Raw genomic sequence first — 14088 nt, forward strand, 5'->3', positions numbered from 1 at the left:
CAAATATTTTATCTGAGTGATACGCAGGCACTGGCTCTGGCAGAAGGCCTTCCAACAGGAAGAATTGAGTATTAATTATGAAGGCCGTGTGGTATTGGAGCCTCATGGCAGTTATCTCTTTCTATCTAAAATAAGCCACTCCAGGGGCGCCTGGGTGGGTCAGTCAGTTGAGCGTCCGACTTCGGCTCAGGTCAAGATCTCACAGCTCGTGGGTTCGAGCCCCGTGTCGGGCTCTGTGCTGACAGCTCGGAGCCTGGAGCCTGCTTCGGATTCTGTGTCTCCCTCCCTGACCCACTCTCATCCTGTCTCTGTCTCTCTCAAAAATAAATAAACATTAAAAAAATTTTAAATAAGCCACCCCAGGGGCGCCTGGGTGGCTCATTCGGTTAGGCATCCTACTTCGGCTCAGGTCATGATCTCGCGGTCCGTGGGTTCCAGCCCCGCGTCGGGCTCTGTGCTGACAGTGCGGAGCCTGGAACCTGTTTCGGATTCTGTGTCCCCCTCTCTCTCTGCCCCTCCCCTGCTCACACTCTGTCTCTCTCAAAAATAAACATTAAAAAAAATTTTTTTAAATAAGCCACCCCAAAATTTAGTGGCTTAAAACAACCACCATTTATTTGTTGACTATTCTGTAATTTGGACAGAGCTTGGTGCTGGTGGCTCACCCTTGCTATGGGAGTTTCGCTCAGGCTACCCAAGATCCCCAAACGGCCTCACTCACACAGCCGATGCCTTAGCCGAGGTGACTGGGATGGCAGGGTTGGCCTGGGCCTCCCTTTCTCTCTTCTAAGTCTCATCCAGCAGTGAAGTCAGATTTCTCTACATAGTAGCCAGCTTCCAGACCATGAGAACTCGATGCTTCAGAGTGTGAAGATAGAAGCTCCGAGGACTCCCTCAGGTCCAGGTTCAGTGGGAGGTGTTCTGGGTTGAAATGTGGCCCGACCCACTCAGAATCATATGGTGAAGTTCTAATCTTCGTTTGCTAAGAACGTGCCCTCAACTGGAAGGTCCTACTTGAAGTAGGGTGGACTCCTAATCCGATATGATTGGCGTCCTTAAAAAGGGAGAGATTTAGGGGCGCTGGGGTGGCTCAGTCGGTTGAGCGTCCGACTTCGGCTCAGGTCATAATCTCACAGTCTGTGAGTTCGAGCCGGGCATCGGGCTCTGTGCTGATGTCTCAGAGCCTGGAGCCTGCTTCCGATTCTGTGTCTCCCTCTCTCTCTGCCCCTTCCCTGCTCATGCCCTGTCTCTCTCTGTCTCAAAAATAAATAAAAACATTAAATAAATAAATAAATAAATAAATAAATAAATAAATAAAGGAAGGAGAGATTTAGGGGCGCCGGGGTGGCTCAGCCGGTTGAGCATCTGACTTTGGCTCAGGTCATGATCTTACGGTTCGTGAGTTCGAGCCCCGCATCGGACTCTGTGCTGACAGCTCGGAGCCTGGCGCCTGCTTCCGATTCTGTGTCTCCCTCTCTCTCTGCACCTCCTCTGCTCACACTCTCTCTCAAAAATAAACATTTAAAAAAACCGGGGCGGGGGGGGGGGGGAGAGATTTAGGCATATACACGGAGAATGCCGCGTGGAGACTGTGGCATTAATGCTGTCACAACTATCAGACTAGGAGAGAGGCCTGGAACAGAGACTGCCCCAGTGGTCTCAGGAAATATGGCCCTTACAACGCCTTCGTCTCAGACTTGTCACCTCCAGAACCTGATTGCCTCCAGAGACCATAAATTTCTGTTGTCTTAAGCACCAGTTTGTGGTATTTTGTTACAACAGCCCGGCAAACGAATACCAAAGGGAAATGGAGTCTCCCTTTTGGTGGGAAGACTGACCTACATGTACAGGGATGGGAGGGTTGCGGCTGTCTTTGGTCTTTGCAGACCTTCTACTCCAAGGCGGCCCAAGAGAGGACAGACTAGAGACGAAAAGACAAAGCCCAGCTTCTAGACCGGACTCTGCCCGGAACTTGAGGGCTGAGGTTAGGGAAGCTGTGTGGCTCTGCTTCCCTTTCCCCGGATACCAAGGGCAAGCTCAGATAAGATGGACTTTCTGATTGTTGTCAGCTTGAAAATGCTGTGCCTTCCAGGGGAGCCCGAGGGGCTCCGTCGGTTAAGCATCCCGACTGACTCGATTTCGGCCCAGGTCAGGATCTTGCAGTTTGCGGGTTTGAGCCCTGAGGAGCCTGCTCGGGGATTCCCTCTTCATCCTTGCCCCTCCCCTGCTCACGCCTCTCTCTCTCTCTCTTTCTCTCTCTCTCACTCTCTCCCTCTCAAAATAATCATTAAAAATTTTTTTTTAAACAAAACAAAACAAAACAAAACCTTTGTGCCTTCATCAGAGTCCTTTAGCCTGGATCAGTGTTCCCTGGAAGGCTTGTCAACAGGATTTGCTGGTCACTGGCCACCACTCTCAAGTTTCTGATTCAGTAGGTCCAGGGTGGGGCCCAAGAATTTGCAATTCTAAGAAGTTCCCAGGTGTTGCTGCTTCAAGGCCAGGCTGTCGGAGGAACTGTTCCCAGGACAGGGGGCACAGTAGAATCACCTTGGGGGAACTTTAACAAACACTGATGCCAGGGCTCTACCCTGGCACTTCTGACTAATTGGTCTCGGGTCCAAGCTCTGGTATTTTTCTGGAAATCTCCCTAGGTGACCCAAATGTGCAGCCAGAGTTGAGAGCCACTGCTCAAGGGGTCCTGGACTTTTGCAGAAATAGTACAATAGAGCCATCGGTGGGCACTTTTAAGAAAAATCGTTCCTCAATGTGACCTGCACGGGCCTAAACGGAATATAGCTTTAAACAAATGGAAAACATGTTGCGAACTTCCTGAGGTTAAGGAATTTGACTTTTAAGTTCCTGTCACCCCCTTTGAACACTTAGTAACTGCTTCTTATCCCCATCCTCCCTCTTACTACCAACATAGTGACACCGGCCAAGAGGTGGGGGTTCTTTCCTCAAGGGAGGGAGAAAAAGAATACCTTTTTTCTATGTCCCTGCCTCAAACATTAGCACAGATTTGCAGAAGCTCAGCCTTAGCAGATAAACCACCCCAGGTGCCTTCAATAACCTGTGGAACTTGAATTGAAATGACCTAAACTGGGGCATCTGGGTGGCTCCGTCGGTTCAGCACCTGACTCTTGATTGCAGCTCAGGACTTGGTCTCAGCGTTCATGAGTTCAAGCCCCGCACTGGGCTCCATGCTGGCACAGAGCCTACTTCAAAACAAAACAAAACTCTAAAACCTACTGAGCACCTGCTCTGCCCCCTGACCTTAACAGAGCACACAGTCAGGAGAGCTCTGGGTTCTGGAGGGATCTCACGAACTTAGTGAACAAGCCATGCACTTAACTTCTCTAGGCTTCAGTGACCTCAAACCCAACATAAGGTCAATGGATTCTATCACACTGAGCTGTACGGAAGAAGGCAGGTGAAGTGCTTGGCCAGCACAGTGTCAGACACATAGATCGTAATTTACGCACCTCATAATTCCAACCATTTTGTGAAGTAGCATCCCTGTTTTGCAGATGAGGACACTAGTTACCAAAATGGATTTGTCCCAGGTCTAACCACTAGGACAGGGCACAGCTGGGGCCCAAGCCCGTTTGCTGGGAGAGGCCCCGCTCCTCCGTTGGAAAAGAGGGAGGGGGGCAGTCAGGAGGCCTGCTGACGGGTGAACCTAATACTCCACGGAACAGGCCCAAACCTGGAACTGAGGTGACAGAGCGAACAGGGCAAGTTCTGCTGGGGTCAGGAAAGGGAGCGAAGAGGGAAGACGGAAGTGACCGGAATTTCACGTTTTTGATGAGGAGGAGTGAGGAGGGAAAGTCCGACAAGCCCTCCCATCCTGCTGGTAGACAGAGCAGGTGCGGGGCGGCTGTCTGGGGAGGTGGGGCGGCTGTGGGGATCATGCGACTGCTGCAGACTTCAGGCTAAGGGAGAGCTGACACTGGACACAAAGCTGCCTCAGATTCTAGAATTTTTCTTTTGGGGGCGCCTGGGTGGCTCAGTCAGTTAAGCGTCCGCCTTCGGCTCGGGTCACGATCTCACAGCTCGTGGGTTCGAGCCCCGCGTCGGGCTCTGTGCGGACAGCTCAGAGCCTGGAGCCTGTTTCGGATTCTGTGTCTCCCTCTCTCTCTGCCCCTCCCCCACTCATGCTCTGTCTCTCAAAAATAAATAAAACATTAAAAAGAAAACTCTTTAGAAACTTTCAACGGAAAATAAAATGCCTACCGTGTACCATGAAGCCTTGGGACACGGTGGTCAACAAACGGCGAGCAGGGCTATGAGGCACCACATACTCTCGGAGGGGGCAACCGTTACACAGCTCCAGCTAGAGGTGTGCGAAGAGAGCACATGGCAGGAGGCCTGGCCTTTTGTGGGTGGGCAAGGGAGGCTCCCCTGAGGACACCTCACCAAAGCTGAGGACAAGCAGAGTTCACCAGATGGAGGAGGTCCAGGCCAGGAAACAGTCCACGGGGAAGCCCCCGCATGGACCATGGAAAGAACCGCAGGAACCGCGTTGGCTGAGTGACTGGGGTGGAGGGAGACGAGATCAGTGAGGCAGTTGTAGGCAGCGTGTGACCCCAAGAGCTGCAGGGAAGCCCCTGGAGGACTGCAAAAGGTATTGCCGTGACCCAACACGATGTACTCCTTGCCTGAAAATTCTGAGCCCTCACACACAACTCCCACTTGCAACCCTGTGAGGGCAATACCTTCGTCTACAGATAAGAACACTTGGGATCGCAGAGGTCAAGTGTCTGAGTTCACAGACCTGCCCCACGCCTTTCTCCTTCCGGGACCAGGTAGATACCACCAGTGCCCAAGTGGACCAGTGGGGAGGTGATGATGCCTCTGGGAGGGGCAGGGAACCTGGGCGTCAGTCTCGTCCGGTAGCCCCCATGGTGATAACATCTAAAATTGCTCCCTGGATGTCCAGGACTTCTAAAGTAGCCCAACCAGAAGGGGAAGAATCATGCCCTGAGGTGTCCCGGTGGGAAAATCTGCCCCTCCCCACCCACCTGGGGCTGGGCTGGCAACACAATGGAAATGCCCTACCTGCCCGGGCCTGTCTGAGTCTCCCCAGGGAAGGGGAGGAGCTCAGACTCTGTGGTAGGGCTGATTGCGCCCTGGGGGATGTGTCAGTGGGGAGCAACTTCACAGTTTCAAAGGAGCTGGCCCTTGGGAGTGAGTCACAGCCAGTGGTCCTTTATGGAGGATGAGGGGGTAGGGAAGAGGGACCTTGGCTAAGGGTGAGTGTTAGGCACCCCCGGCTCCTCTGGCGAAGGGAGAGGTAAGCTGATGGGCTCTTGAATGTCCATTATCTGCTCAGAGTGGCCAATAGCATTTAAGATCTCTCCGCTGGGCGGAGGCCCCCGAAGCCCACCTTTGGGTGACCTCAAGCCTTTCCACTGAACCGCAGTAACCTGGTAAACAGTTGACTTCTTCCCAGGGAGAGCCTCAAAGACTTCATGGAGAATGTGAGACTTGCAGCCCCCCTCATCTCAGGTGCTTAGCACTCAGTGGGAGCTTAATAAAGGTTTGGATGAATGAGAATCCTGGCAGAAGAAGGGTTGCTGCTGAGTCCTGGAGCTGGGGGTGGGGTGGGGAGGCAGGGGTCTCATCGCGGGCTCGCGGGCTCCTCCCCAACCCTCCCGGAGTGATGGGTGTCCAGGCTCCCCAGTCTCACCATCTGCTGTCGCGCCTGGCCGGTGGGGCTTGGTAATAGGAATCCGGCTACCAAGAGACCAACGCCATTCCCCTAAAAGGCAATTCAGGAGGACGCGGCAGGCGTACAGGGAGGAAAAGAGGTCAGCGAGGGAGACAGCGTGGGCTGACCCGAGGGGAGTCCGGGAGAGGCTGGGGGACGGGGCTCGTGCCCCCTCCGCACCCGCAGCCCCGCAGCGTGCCCCAGGTCCGGAGAAGGGAGGACCCCGCCTTGCTCGGTGTTCCCGATCCCGGGGAGGGCGGGGCCGGCACCTGCTGGGGTCGCCGGTGGGGGGCTTAAGTGCCACGGACGCTGTGGGCTGAGAGGGCCGGGACCGACGGGAATCGCCATCAGGGGAAGGGCTGGTCGCTGCAGGCAGCGCGGTGGTGACCTCCGGGAAGTTTCTGGGCAGCTTTCTCCTTCCGGCGGAGGGGAGGCGGGTGGGAACCCTCTCCCCTAACCCCTACCCCGACACCCCCACCTTTAGCTGCACTCCTATCGCAGGGGCCCCAACCGGGGTCTAGGTTGTGGCAATCCCGTGGGACCCCTGCAGACTCCAGGTGATCTGTCTCATTTATATTTATATTTTTTAATCTGGAAAACGGAGATCGCCCCTGCTCCTGCCTCTGAAGGTTAAGTCAGATAACGTATTCCTTCCTATGAGCTTTACCAACTAAATAAAGTGGCTTTGAAAAGCAAGGGATTATTCACTCATTCAACAAACACCCACAGAGTCTGGGCAATGGATTTGGAGGTTAAGCAGGAACTCACTGTCCAGACAAATCCAACTCAAGTTGCCCTGGGAGCTCTTTGAAAGGGCCGCTGAGCTGGATCTTGCCGAAGAGGCTGGGGTTAGCCAGGCTGAAAAGGAGGGAGGGATTCCAGACTGGGTGGGGAGTCTGCGGGCACCCGGGAGCCAAGGCACACTTGATGGGAACTGTAGCATCTTTTCTCCTTTTTCTTTGGGTAATTCTAGCGATGCCTAACATGTATCCAGTGCTTACCAACTACCGGCAGTATTCTGAGTGTTTCACGTACTTCTCTTAATTCTCACAGCGCTGCTCTTTATTACCCCTCTTTTACCTGATGAGAAGACTGAGGTCTGGAAGTTAAAGTAACTTCCCAAAGTTGTTCTGCCAGTAAGACGGCTGAGCTCTGGACCCTGTTAGGCTGACTTCGAAAAGGAAAAGCCGTACTTGTAACCACTCACCGTAAGACCTCCTTTTTTAAAAGCCCCCTTACTGTTTTCAACACTCCAAAACATCCTCTGAAAGCAGTATTTCCTTTCCTTAAGAATGTCACCCCTCAGGGCGCCTGGCTGGCTCAGTCAGTAGAGGATGGGACTCTTGATCACCGGGTTGTGAGTTTCAGCCCCACGTTGGGTGTAGACATACTTTAAAAAACAATTTTTAAAGGAAAAAAAAAAAAAAGAATGTCACTTGTCGTCTTTCTCTCAAGCAAAATTCCAATTCCTTTAGCTTTTTGTGAAAGGGTGTCTGGCTTGTGAGGGGCCAGAGTAAGGTTAGCAGGACATGGAAAGAAGATTTGGAGGGAAGGTCTTAGGAAGGCATTGGGCCCTCCTTGGGTGAACCAGAAATCTGACCTAATGCTCTGCATCTCACTGATCCCAAAAAGCCCTAGCGAGGAGTTGGAGAGGGCAAGAGCAGAATTTGGGCTCAGAGAAGCAGCTTGCTTTCTCATAGCCAAGGCCAGTCTCCTTATAGAGTTCACTTCCCCCAGAAAATTAAGGCAACTTTGATCAAACAGTGACTTTCTGGGCTTCCCCTGCCTTAACCCTCACTCCAGACAGGGAGGAGAGCATCCACTTTAAGAGACGAAGAATGTTCCAGAGAAGGAGGTCATGGGGAAGGTAGGTCAACAAGGCTCAGTGAGACACATGGCAGGCACGAGCCCCACCCCGCTCCAACCCTTGGCCTGAGAAAGCCTGTCATTCTCAGTACTCATCACCAGAGCCCCTGTGATCACTCTCCAGTGATCTGGGTTTCTTTCTTTCCTAACTGCGTTTCATCTGCCAACCCCATAATGACTCATCATCTACCTTCACCACTCAGCCGGTTCAAGGTAAGACCCCATAACCCAACACTGGGAAAGAGGCCAGTCTTGGCCACATGGCAAGCCCACTTTGCTATCCGCGACCAGGGCTCACCTTGCCCTCCTCGGCTAGTTCAGGCACATCTCCCCAGGACCTGGCTTGAGTTACACCCCGAATCCTAAACCTTAGCGATCTCTTTGGGCTCCTCAACCTTTGGGTACCCTAATCCATAGTGACAGGGCTTCCTTTTGAATTCTAGCACCCACTGTAAATTATTTGATGGCTTATCCTAAATGATGCGGTTCTTTAGGAGGACATTAAGCCCCAAATAGGATGGCCTAGTCAATATCAGGAAGGTGTCAGCCTCTGAGAGTGGAGGTAAGAAATGGAACAATAGATCCCTTTGGCCATCCGCAGACTAATCCATCTCAAAGATGCTTTGCGCTACTGGTGGAGATGAGGGTGTGTCCTCAGACTCTATCTGGGTGACTATTGCTCTTGAAAGGAAGCCATAACCTCATCAAGGGTGCTGGAACCTGAGCTAACACTGGTCACCTGGGAAAGCCTCCCCAGAACAGAGTAGTTGCCGTTGTGTTCCAAAATTGTGTTTTTATATATTTTAAATTCCCAGCATTAAGAAAATTGAGAGGTCAAGGGGTGTCTGGCTGGCTTAGTCAGCAGAGCGTGCAACTCGTGATCTGAGGGTCAGGAGTTCGAGCCCCTTGTTGTGTATACTTTGGAAAACTGTAAAAATGTAAAAATAAACTTGAGAGGTCTAACACGAAAAAATTGGGGTTTCCAGCTTCTTCTGAAAAATCTCCAGATCTGACAACACGGGGTCCACATTCCTACAAGGCACCCATCCGGTAGAGCTAAGTGGCCCTTAACATGGGGACGCAGGCCCACAGGCCACAGGACTTCCTGCTTTCCACCGTCTCCCAGATACAGAGGCTGAGGGTCCACTGACAGTTATAACAACACTTTTGCTACCGGGTTCCTACACCAGGCCCGCTTTCCCCATCGGTGTTACCTCAGGGCCCCAGTGACCAGCCACTGTCCGGGGAGAGGGTACCCTGATGAGATCTCAGTCCCCTTGCTTGAATGATTAACTTACACCTTTCTGCTTGGCATACCCTTCCCTCCATTCCTTGCCTGAGAAATAGCTCATCTATTTGTCACCTCCTCTGTGAAACTGTCCCTAATGGCTCCAGACACAGTCATTCCCTTCCTCCTCCGTGTCCCCTTAATTCGGTGTTTTAGTTGTCTCGCACACTAGACCGAGAGCCAGAGCATACAGACTCTTACCTCTTATCCCTGGTGCTAGGGCCTGACCTATAATGCTCCTTGGTTTGTGGAGTTCACTGTAGAGAAATTTGAACACGAGCCTAAATGATAGGTAGGCAATGGGATGGATATGAAAATAGAAAATCATAGAGGTTGAAACAGTTTATTTTTAAAATTTTTTTAATGTTTATTTATTTTTGAGAGACAGCGAGAGGGGGCGGGGAGGGGCAGAGAGAGAGAGGGAGACATGGAATCCAAAGCAGGCTCCACTCTCTGAGCTGTCAGCACAGAGCCTGACACGGGGCTCAAACTCACGAACTGTGAGATCATGACCTGAGCTGAAGTCAGACACTTAACCGGCTGAGCCACCCCGGCCCCCGAGGTTGAAGCACTTTAATACCTATCACTCATTTATCCCATCTCCCACCCACCTCCCGCCATCAACTCTGTTCTCGAAGAGTCTTTCTTATGGTTTGTTTCCTCTTTTTTTTTCTCCCTTCCCGTATGTTCATCTGTTTTGTTTCCTAAATTCCACATGTGAATGAAATCATAGGGTATTTGTCTTTCTCTTGACTTACTTATTTCACTTAGCATAATACATTCTAGCTCCATCCATGTCGCTGCAAATGGCAAGATTTCATTCTTTTTGATGGCTGAGTAATACTCCATTGTTAACAGGTACCACATCTTCTTTTTTAAAATTTTTTAATGTTTATTTATTTTTCAGAGAGAGAGAGAGAGAGCATGAGTGGGGAGGGTCAGAGAGAGGGAGACACAGAATCCAAAGCGGGCTCTAGGCTCTGAGCCATCAGCACAGACCCTGACATGGGGCTTGAACTCACGAACTGGGAGATCATGACCTGAGCTGAAGTTGGACGCTTAAGCAACTGAGCCACCCAGGCACCCCTGTACCACATCTTCTTTTTCCATTCATCAGTCGATGGACACTTGGGCTCTTTCCATAGTTTGGCTATTGTCGATAGTGCTGCTATAAACATCGGGGTGCATGTACCCTTTCAAATCTGTATTTTTGTGTCCTTTGGGTAAATACCCAGTAGTGCAATTGCTGTATCATAGGGTAGTTCTATTTTGAACCTTTTGAAGAGCTTCCATAGTGTTTTCCGGAATGGCTGCCCCAGTTCGCATTCCCGTGAACAGTACAAGAGGCTTCCCCTTTCTCCACATCCTCACCAAACCTGTCGTCTCTTGTGTTGTTAATTTTAGCCATTCTGATGGGTGTGAGGTGGTATCTCATCTTGGTTTTGATTTGCATTTCCCTGATGATCCAGGTGATTCTGATACAAGTGGCTTATAGACCACTGTTTTAAAGCACTGTTTTAAGATTTTGAGTTTATGTGTGTAAGGTAACTATGGCCAGAAATAGACATGTCTGGAGGGGTGTACAAGCTCAAGAATTTGGTTTTAGACACGTTGAGCTTGAGATGACCATGGAAGAGCTACGTAGAGGGTGTCCATCATCAGCAGGAGAGAAGACACTGAGGCTCAGATTGGAGACCTCAGAGGATGCTGCTGACTTAGGTAGTACCTGAAAGTTCATTCAGGTGACTCTGAGTGATGGACCAATTGAAGGAAGAAGGCATAGATGCATAAGAGTAAAGCGCCTTGAGGTGCCTGGGTGGCTCGGTCGGTTAAGCATCCAATTCTTAATTTCGGCTCAGGTCATGATCTCACAGTTCATGAGATCCAGCCCTACGTTGGGCTCTGTGCTGACAGCGTGGAACCTGCTTGGGATTCTCTCTTTCCCTCTCTCTCTGCCTCTCCTCTGCTCACACTCTCTGTCCCTCTCTTTCTTTCTCTCTCAAAAAATAAACATAAAAAAAAAAGAGTAAAGGGCCTTGGAATAGTCCCATGTTTAGGGATGGATGGAGGAAACAGTGTCAATGACAGAGATCATTAGTCAGAGAGGCATGTGGAAATATAGATTTGGTGTAGAATTTATGGAAGAAAGGTGGGAAAGAGAAGGGAAGAAGGGAGAAAGATAAGGGAAGTGGGAGGTGTCATTTTATTCTATTTTATTTTATTTTATTTTATTTTATTTTATTTTATTTTATTTTATTTTATTTATGTTTATTTATTTTGAGCGAGCTAGCAAGAGAAAGAGAGAGAGAGAGAGAAAGTATGCACAAGAGCAGGGAAGGGACAGAGGGAGAGGGAGAGAGAGAATCCCAAGCAGGCTCCGCACTGTCAGCACAGAGCCCAACACAGCGCTCAATCCCATGACCCTGGGATCATGATCCACGTCAAAACCAAGAGCTGGACACTCAACAAACTGAGCCACCCAGGGGCCCCAGGAAGTGTCATTTATTATCTATTATACTCCAGGTACCGAGATAGACACTTTGTATATATTCTCTTGTTTAATTCTAATTGGATACCTCATCCTGACTCCCTTCAAACTAGTCTGCTCAAGATATCCATAGTGATCTTTCCAAAGCACAACACAGGTCATTTCGCTGTCCTGGCTAAAACTGTTCAATGATTCCCTATTGCCATCAGGATAGTCTAAAGCCCTTGATTTGCTTCTACAGCTTTTTTTTTTTTTTAATAACTGCTTTATTAGGATATAATTCACATACCATAACATTCATTTTTAAAGTACACAATTCAACAGTTTTTATATTCACCAAGTTGTGCAACCATTACCACCATTTTAGAACATTTTTTTCCTTAAGGTTTTATTTTCAAGTAATCTCTACACCCAGTGTGGGGTTTGAACTCACAACCTCGAGATCAAGAGTCGCTTGCTCCACCAAATGAGCCAGCCAGGCGCCCCTAATTTTAGGACATTTTCATCGCCCACAAAAAGACACCCCATGCCCATTAGAAGTCATTTTCCATTTCCCTTTCCCCCAGCCCCCAGCTGCTAATCCACTTTTATTTCTATGGATTTGCTTAGTCCGGTCATTTCCTATAAATGGAATCATATAATATGTGGCCTCTTGTGACCGATTTTTTTCATGCAGCATAATGGTTCATATGTGCTATAGAACAGGCCCATACTCCCCATTCCTTTTTATGGCCAACTAATATTCCTTTGTATGGTTACACCACATTCTGCTTCATTCATCTGTTGGGCATGTAGATTATTCTCACTTTTTGGTTATTATAAGACTGCTATGAACATTCATGTGTAAGTGTTGGTGTGGATGTATGTTTCATTTTCTTGAGTATAGACCTAGGAGTGGAATTGCTGGATCACGTGGTAATCTGTTAAACATTTTGAGGAACTTTCTCAAAGTGGCTGCACCATTTCACAACCCCACCAGCAATGTATGTGGGTCCGAATTTCTCACCAACACTTATTTTCCTTTTTTTTTTTTTTTTTTAATTAGAGCCTTAATAGTGGGTGTGAAGTGGTATTTCATTGTGGTTTTGATTTGCATTTCCCTAGTGACTAATGATGAGCATCTTTTCTTTCTTTCTTTTTTTAATGTTTATTTATTTTTGAGAGGGAGAGGGAGAGAGAGAGAGAGAGAGAGAGAATGTAGCTGAGGGGAAGAGAGATGAGACAGAGGACCTGAAGCGGGCTTTGCACTGACAGCAGAGAGCCCCATGCAGGGCTCAAATTCACAAACCATGAAATCACGCCCAGAGCTGAAGTCAGACACTCAACTGACTGAGCCACCCTGGTGCCCCGATGAGCATCTTTTCATGTATTTATTGGCCATTTGTACATCCTCTTTGGAGAAATCTCTATTCATACCCTTTGCCCATCTTTAATGGGTTATTTTTTTATTATTATTGAGTATAAGACTTTATAATATTCTGACTTTATAAGACTTTATAATAGTCTCTTATTGGGTATATGATTTGCAAATATTCCATTTCTTGTCATTGTCTTGATAGTGTCCTGTGAAGCACAAAAGTTTTTAATTTTGGTGAAGTCCAACTGATCTATTCTTTGATTTCTGATGCTTTCAGTGTCATATCTTAATATACTGTTGCCTAATCCAAGGTGACAATGATTTACACCTTCTATTTTCTTCTATGAATTTGGATTCAATTTTGTATGTGGTGTGAGGTAGGAGTCCAAATTCATTCTTTTGCATGTGGATATTCAGTTGTTCCAACACTATTTATTGAAAAGACGTTTATTGAAAAGACTGTTCTTTCCCCCATTGAACTGTCTGTGGCCCTTCTTAAGCTGGTCCTCTCTCAATCCTGTGGCTTTATCTTCTGCCCCATCCCTCCTCCAGCTTGCCCTCCATCTCCTGTCCCACTAAATGATTTGCGTTTTCCCAGATGAACCATGTTCTTTCTCACCTCTTGCCTACTTCTCAGCATGCTGTTTCTTTTACTGGAAAATCTCCCTGACCTTCTCCCCACATTACCTGGCTATCTTCTCTAATTATCTGGCAGGTCTAGGCTTAGATATTGTATTTTCCAAGAAGCTTTTCCTAAGCCCCCAAGAATGTTTTAGGAAAAGCAGATCTGTGCTTCCAAAAGACCATGTACTTAACCCCACAGGGGCTTTTTTTGTGTGCCTCGCACTCAGCAAATATCCAATAAATGGATGAATCCCAGAAGGAAGAAGGCTGTTTCTAGAAGAAACACTAGTGAGTATTGTATATTGCTACAGAGAGTTAAGGGGAATGAGCTCTGAAAAAATGCAGCTGGGTTTTGACTATTTTTGTCATTGCAACTAGGGAAGAGTTTCAGTAGCTTGGTGGGTGTAGACACCAGTGGGGGAGTTAAGGAGTGAATTGCTGATGACAAAGTGAAGTTTTAGTTACAAACTATTTATGTCCAAGTTTGTGAGGAAAGGAAGAAACTCATGGACACTATGAAACAGCTTAAAGGATAGAGTTAAGGGTTTAGTTTTATTGCTATCGGTCCATCTACCACTTTTCTGAATTTCAGAGAATTTGACTTCTTTTTTTAAATGTTTATTTTTGTATTCTGAGAGAGAGAGAGCATGAGGAGGGGAGTGGCAGAGAGAGAGAGGGAAAGAGAGAATCCCAAGCAATCTCCACACCATCAACGCAGAGCCTGACACAGGGCTCGAACTCACGAATCGTGAGAT

The sequence above is a fragment of the Puma concolor genome, chromosome E4, assembly GCF_028749965.1.
Source record: "Puma concolor isolate L17-30 chromosome E4, mPumCon1.1.hap2, whole genome shotgun sequence".
NCBI classification, from domain to species: Eukaryota; Metazoa; Chordata; class Mammalia; order Carnivora; family Felidae; genus Puma; species Puma concolor.